Source organism: Moschus berezovskii, chromosome 25, assembly GCF_049115385.1.
Source record: "Moschus berezovskii isolate FMDL1 chromosome 25, NW_MosBer_1.0, whole genome shotgun sequence".
NCBI lineage: Eukaryota > Metazoa > Chordata > Mammalia > Artiodactyla > Moschidae > Moschus > Moschus berezovskii.
The window spans coordinates 27,717,008-27,724,550 of record NC_142484.1 but is presented as its reverse complement, the minus strand read 5'-3'; the positions used below and the strand labels follow the sequence as shown (position 1 = coordinate 27,724,550).

Below are 7,543 nucleotides of genomic sequence, written 5' to 3'. Positions count from 1 at the left end.
TTTAGCATCAGTCCTTCCAATGAACACCCAGGATTGATCTCCTTTAGAATGGACTGGTTGGATCTCCTTGCAGTCCAAGGGACTCTCAAGAGTCTTCTCCAACACCACAGTTCAAAAGCATCAATATTTCGGCGATCAGCTTTCTTCACAGTCCAACTCTCACATCCATACATGACCACGGGAAAAACCATAGCCTTGACTAGACGGACCTTTGTTGGCAAAGTAATGTCTCCTCTTTTTAATATGCTATCAAGGTTGGTCATAACTTTCCTTCCAAGAGTAAGCGTCTTTTAATTTCATGGCTGCAATCAGCATCTGCAGTGATTTTGGAGCCCAAAAAGTTGCAGGATACCAAATTAAAATACAGTAATCTATTATGTTTCTGTACACTAAAAATGGACTGTCAGAAAAAGAAATTAAGAAAAAATCCCATTTATTACTGCATCAAAAATAATAAAATACCTAGAAATAAATCAAACTAAAGAGGTAAAAATTTTGTATTCAGAAAACTGTTAAGACATTGACAAATGATATCGAAAATGACACAAACAAATGGAAAGATACACCATGCTCATGAGTTGGAAAATTAACCTCCTTGAATAATCATACTTCCCAAGGCAATCTATACATTCAATGCAATTCTTATCAAAACACTGATGTCAATCTTAACAGCACTAGAACAATTCTGAAATCTGTAAGGGACACAAAAGACCCAGAATTGTGCAAATAATCTTGAGAAAGAACAGAACTGGAGTTATTGTGTTCCCTAATTTCAAACTACACTCCAAAGCTAAAATAAAAATGGTACATGGATTAGTGAGTGACTAACACTTTCACTTTCATAATACTTGCACAAAAACAGACACACAGATCAATGAAGTAGAATAGACAGCCCAGAAATAAACCCACATTTTTATGGTTAATTAATCTCTGACAAAAGTGACAGGAATACACAATGGAGAAAAGACAGCATCTTCAATTAATGATTGAAGCTACATGCTGGACAGCTACATGCAAAAGAATCAAACTGGACTACTTTCTCACAATATATACAGAAATAAACTCAAAATGGATCAAAGTCTTAAATATTAAGACCTTAAGCCATAAAACTTCTAGACAATACCATCAGCAACATGCTCCTGGGCATCAGTCTTAGAATTATTTTTGGATATGTTTTCTCAATCAAGGGAAGCAAAAGCATAAATAAACAAACAGTACTACATCAAACTAAAAAGCTTATTCAAAGCAAAGAAAACTAACACAATCAAAAGGTCATGAACTAAATGGGAAAACATTTTGTAAATTATATATCCGCTGCTGCTGCTGCTGCTAAGTCACTTCAGTCGTGTCCGACTCTGTGTGACCCCATAGACGGAAGACCACCAGGCTCCCCCGTCCCTGGGATTCTCCAGGCAAGAACACTGGAGTGGGTTGCCATTTCCTTCTCCAATGTGTGAAAGTGAAAAGGGAAAGTGAAGTCGCTCAGTCGTGTCCGACCCTTAGCGACCCCACGGACTGCAGCCCACCAGGCTCCTCCGTCCATGGGGTTTTCTAGGCAAGAGTACTGGAGTGGCTTGCCATTGTAAAATATTAATAATTCAAAATATAAAAAGAACTCATGCAACTCATTATAAGGAAAAACAAAACCAGATTGAAAAAAAAAAATAGACAGAGGTCTTGAAAAAATGTTTTCCCAAAAAATGCATGCAGAAACCAATAGGTACATGAAGAGATACTCAACATAACTAATCACCAGGGAACTACAAAGGAAAGCATGATGAGATACCACCTCACAGCTATCACAATATCTATCATCAGAAGGACAACAAATAACAATTATTGGTGAGGATGTGGAGAAAAGGTAACCCTCAGGCACTGCTGGTGGGACTATATTATAAAACTGATGCAGCCACTATGGAAAAAGTTATGAAGTTTTCTCAAAAAATTAAAGAGTACTGCCATATGATCCAGCAGTTTTACCTCTGATTATTTACCAGAAGAAACAAAAACACTAGCTCAAAAATATATATATATATACACTCCAGTATTCATCACCGAATTTATGATAACCAAGATATGAAGCATCCTTAATGTTCATCAACAAACAAATGGATTAAAAAATGATATATGTACAATGGAATACTAGCCTTAAAAATGAACAAAATCTTGCCATTTGTGGCAACATGGACGGACATGGAGTGTATTTTGCTAAGTGAAAGAAGTCAGAGAAAGACAAATAACCACATGATCTCACTTCTATGTGAAATCTAAAAAAAAAAAAAAAAATTACAAACAAAACAGACTGAAAATAGACTCATAGATGCCGAAAACAAATGGAGGGGAGCTGAAGGACTGGCAAAATATTTGAATGAGACTAAAAGTTATAAGTCTCTAGTTATAAAATAAGTCACAGTGCTGTAATTACAGCATAAGCAAAGTCATCATATGGCTGATAATACTGTAATAACTTTGAATGAGATGTCAGGGTGCCTGTACCTCCTGCCATCTGGGCTAGTTAGAAAGCTTTCCTGGGAGCTGGAATCCCATGTGACCTTCACTTCTAATCATAGTATAGACAAGAGAAATTATGACAAAACTTGACTATAGCCAAACCTTAGGATAATCGATGACCTATATTTTATAACCCCAACATGAAAACATGAACGATACAATCAAATTTATTCCCTCAATGTATTTACTAAGAAATATGAAAAATATGGCATTTAGCAGTAAGAATGGAAATAGAAGGGGCATAGCAAAGGAAGACAAGGGAGAAAACCAAAGATGAGAAATGGCAGAAGCTATGAATAATAACTCACGTAAATTAGAAAATTAAGGAGACTGATCAAAAAGGAGAGAATAAGAAGCAGATTTAAATTAGTTACTCCCACATATGGCAAATTCTGAACAGAATCTCAAAGTAACCACCACTGTTGAGGTGTCTCTGGTTGCCCTGGAACAGAAACAATCATCAACCGCTATTCACCTGGAACCTTGTATTTTTCGGTTGAGGCTACCACAAACTCAGCATAATTTAACTTGGGAAAGACTAGAAAAAGTAACTCAGTCATATCTGATTCTGGATAAATTCAAATGGGATTTAACTCACACAGAGTTCAAGCAGTATTATGTGTATTTCTGAAGGATTAGCCCATAAATCCATGAGGGTCTCATTTAGCTGTTTCACTGTAGTGTTAGATTTATTATTATTATTATTTTGGTTTATTTGCTTGATTCTGATTTATACAAATCTCCAAACCCAGATAAAATTAAGCGATCGCTGATGTCTTAACTATTTACCTCCCAATATTACCCATCTTCAAGACATTTTTTAAAACTCCACCCTACAAGTTAGTCTTGTAAAGAGAAAAATGAACCGCTATTTTGATCTCATATTATTTATAATCATAAGTATTAGTGATGAACTTCATAACCTGCCTTGTTTAGCAACAAGAACAATTAGCTGTTTCTAAAAATTGATCATCTATCTGTGAAGAATGAAAAAGTTCATTTACTGAATTTATTCAAAGCAATTTTTTTCCTGGTTCCAGTGACCAGTCCTACTGAGGAGTTCCAGAAATGTCTCATGTATCATTGAAATAACTCTGAGCTACTGAGGGTGACTAAATTGAAGAACATCGTTTGAATGGGAAAAAAAAAACAAAACCCAAAAAATTCAGACCAGAGCCTGTGGCTTTTATTTAATAACATGAACTGACTATTTCGTGGATTCTGGGTGTGCCAGAACATTTGGGGATGCCAGGCAGAAGACACCGAGAAGACTCAGCCTAGGATGGTGGATTTGAACCTCTGCATTTCTAACCCATGACCTCGAAATCCATCATGATTCCTGGTGTTTGGACTGTAAAGTTTATGTAGGTAATCTTGGAAACAATGATAAAAAGACTGAATTGGAACTGCTGCTGCTGCTGCTAAGTCACTTCAGTCGTGTCCGACTCTGCGTGACCCCATAGACAGAAGCCCACCAGGCTCCCCCGTCCCTGGGATTCTCCAGGCAAGAACACTGGAGTGGGTTGCCATTTCCTTCTCCAATGTGTGAAAGTGAAAAGGGAAAGTGAAGTCGCTCAGTCGTGTCCGACCCCTAGTGACATCATGGACTGCAGCCTACCAGGCTCTTCTATCCATGGGATTTTCTAGGCAAGAGTACTGGAGTGGCTTGCCATTGCCTTCTCGAATTGGAACTAGTCTTTGGCTATTATGGACCACTCTGAAGTGTGTGCCCTGGAGAAGGAAATGGCAACCCACTCCAGTACTCTTGCCTGAAGAATTCCATGGACAGAGGAGCCAGACACGCTACAGTCCATGGGATCACAGAGAGTCAGAAATAACTGTGCAACTTTTTCCAAAGTGCGTGGGTTGCAAGAAACCCTCCAGGCTTTGCTTTTGTGGAATTTGAAGATCCCCGAGATGCAGCAGATGCTGTCTGAAAGTTAGATGGGAGAACACTATGTGGCTGCCAAGTAAAAATGGAACTGCCAAAAGGTGAAAAGATATGTCAAAATTGTGGCCCACTTCCCTCCTGGGGTTGCCTTCGAGATGATTTATCGGAGGAGGAGTATTCCATCTTGACACAAATCTCCAAGACAGAGAAGCTTCTCTTGTAGCTGGACTAGGTCCCTTTCTTAAGATAGGGGAAGAGAGAGATCATTGTCAAAAGAGAGAAATCACAAGCTGCGCCTATCTTTCTCTAGGTCTCATAGCCAATCTAGGTCAAATGAAAGAGACTAGAAGACCAGTTTTCTAGAGGAATGTGGTATATAGGAAATAACTTCGACAAGAGTATGTACAGAAGATTCAAGTTTTGTTTGAGACCTCATAAGTTTGTTGCACTTTTGAAATGTTTTAGCTGTTCACATTTGTCTGTTATAACAGTGACACATGAAGTTGTAATCCTCGGTGGTTTGAAATGGATCATATGAGGCATGTAATATCCTCATATGAAGGATAAAGAATTGTAACTTTAGAATGTTCCCTTAAGCAAAATGAATTTGCTTTTGAATTTTAGCCTTACACAGACTGATAAGTCCTTGCATAACCTCTAACTCCTGCACAGCTAAAGTGTAATATTTAATATTATAAAAACAAAAGCCTGGAAAAAACTGAAGACTTTTCCATAGTTGGGAAATAGTATGCAGCTGTAGTTAAGAAAGCAGTCTTTAAAAGCTGCTGTGAACACAGGCCAGAAGAGAAAAATTAAAGCTGAGCCCTTAAACTAGATTAGAGATTTGAAAATTCCACTAGTCTTCAGACCAGCGGAGAGGTTGTCCAATTGGTGTAGAATCTAAAAAGTTTCAAGAAAGTTAGTTTAACTTTGCTTTAGGCCAAAAGTTTCTTCTGTGATTGCATATGAATACATAGCTCTTTGTAACCTACTTTATTTGGAAATTTGAGACTCCTCAAGATACCAATGTCCTGCCATTTTAAGAGTACATTGTAGAGCTGAACTTGGAGTTACTGGGCAAGATTATTTTCCATGCTGTCATTTGTAATATATTTTGTGAATCCTTGGGATACAGTTTTGGTTACAAAACATAATATGAAGAATTCAGAGGTTTGAATGATGATACTGTGTTTTCTCAAGATTTTTGGTGTGTCAAAATTAAATTCAACTAGTTTTGAAATTCTTCTATCATGTCTTTATTTTATTGTGTTTCCTGAATTTAGGGCTTCTCTGGTGGCTTAGACAGTAAAGAATCTGCCTTCAGTGTGGGAGACCTGAGTTCAATTCCTAGGTGGGGAAGATCCCCTGGAGAAGGTACCAGCAACTCACTCTAGTATTCTAGCTAACAAGCAGATCCATCCAAAGAACAATTATATTAAAAGTTAACATATATAGGACACTTTCCATTTCCATTCCCATTTTAAGAACTTTAATATTTCAAAAAATCCTGAAACACATACACACAGAATAACTGACAAGTAAAGTATTAAATATTTGTTCCTGATCACATACCAAGTAAAAAGTGAAGCTGGAAAATTCACAGCTATACATGTCTATATTAGAAAAGAAGAAATACCTAATAGCAATAATGCAAGCTAACATTTCATAAATTAATAAAAAGAAGACAAAAAAAAAACCACAACAGAGTAAGTTAGGAAAATAGCCAACATTCGTTGGATTATAAAGAAAGCAAGGGAGTTTCAGAAAAACACTTCTACTTCATTGACCACTCAAAAGACTTTGAATATATAGATCACAACAAATAGTGGAAAATTCTTAAAGAAATGGGAATACCAGATCACCTTAGCTCTCTCCTGAGAAAACTGTATGCCAGTCAAGAAGCAGAAGTTTGCATCAGACATGAAACAATTGACTGGTTCTAAATTAGGAAAGGAGTATGACAAGACTATATACTGTCACCCTGTTTATTCAACTTATATGCAGAGTACATCACGAGGAACGCTGGGCTGGAAGAATCACAAGCTGTAATCAAGATTGCTGGGAGAAATATCAATAATCTCAGATATGCAGATGATACCACTCTAAGTGCAGAAGTGAAGAGGAACAAAAAGCCTCTTGAGAAATGTGAAAAAGAGAGTGAGAAAGCTGACTTGAAACTCAACATGAAGAAAAACTAAGATCCTGGAATCTGGTCGCATGACTTAATGGCAAATAGAAGGGGAAAAAGTGGAAGCAGTGACAGATTTTATTTTCTTGGCTCCAAAATCACTGCAGACGGTGACTGTAGTCATGAAATTAGATGGTTTACCAGTGAACTAAGGCCATCAAGTAAACTTATAAGTAATAAAGATTAGAAAGGAAATGTTAAAACACTCTTTATTCAAGGAAGGCACAATCTTAGCAAAAATTCCTACAGAATCTACGGGAATACAAATATGTGAGATTAGTGGTTCAGTTCAGTTCAGTTCAGTCGCTCAGTCGTGTCCGACTCTCCGCGACCCCATGAATCACAGCACGCCAGGCCTCCCTGTCCATCACCAACTCCCGGAGTACACTCAAACTCATGTCCACAGAGTCGGTGATGCCATCCAGCCATCTCATTCTCTGTCGTCCCCTTCTCCTCCCGCCCCCAACCTTTCCCAGCATCAGAGTCTTTTCCAGTGAGTCAACTCGTCTCATGAGGTGGCCAAAGTATTGGAGTTTCAGCTTTAGCATCAGTCCCTCCAATGAACATCCAGGATTGATCTCCTTTAGAATGGACTGGTTGGATCTCCTTGCAGTATAAGGGACTCTCAAGAGTCTTCTCCAACACCACAGTTCAAAAGCATCGATTCTTCGGCGATCAGCCTTCTTCACAGTCCAACTCTCACATCCATACATGACCACGGGAAAAACCATTGCCTTGACTAGACGGACCTTGGTCGGCAAAGTAATGTCTCTGCTTTTTAATATACTATCAAGGTTGGTCATAACTTTCCTTCCAAGGAGCAAGCGTCTTTTAATTTCATGGCTGCAATCAGCATCTGCAGTGATTTTGGAGCCCAAAAAAACAAAGTCTGACACTGTTTCCACTGTTTTTCCATCTATTTCCCATGAAGTGATGGGACCAGATGCCATGAT

The 7,543-nt window shown here is 38.1% G+C and overlaps 1 pseudogene; it reads left to right on the top strand.

Moving 5' to 3' along the window:
• The first annotated feature begins 2,893 nt into the window (after positions 1 to 2,893).
• LOC129548369 (serine/arginine-rich splicing factor 3-like) lies at positions 2,894 to 4,749 on the top strand (annotated as a pseudogene).
• Positions 4,750 to 7,543: the final 2,794 nt, after the last annotated feature.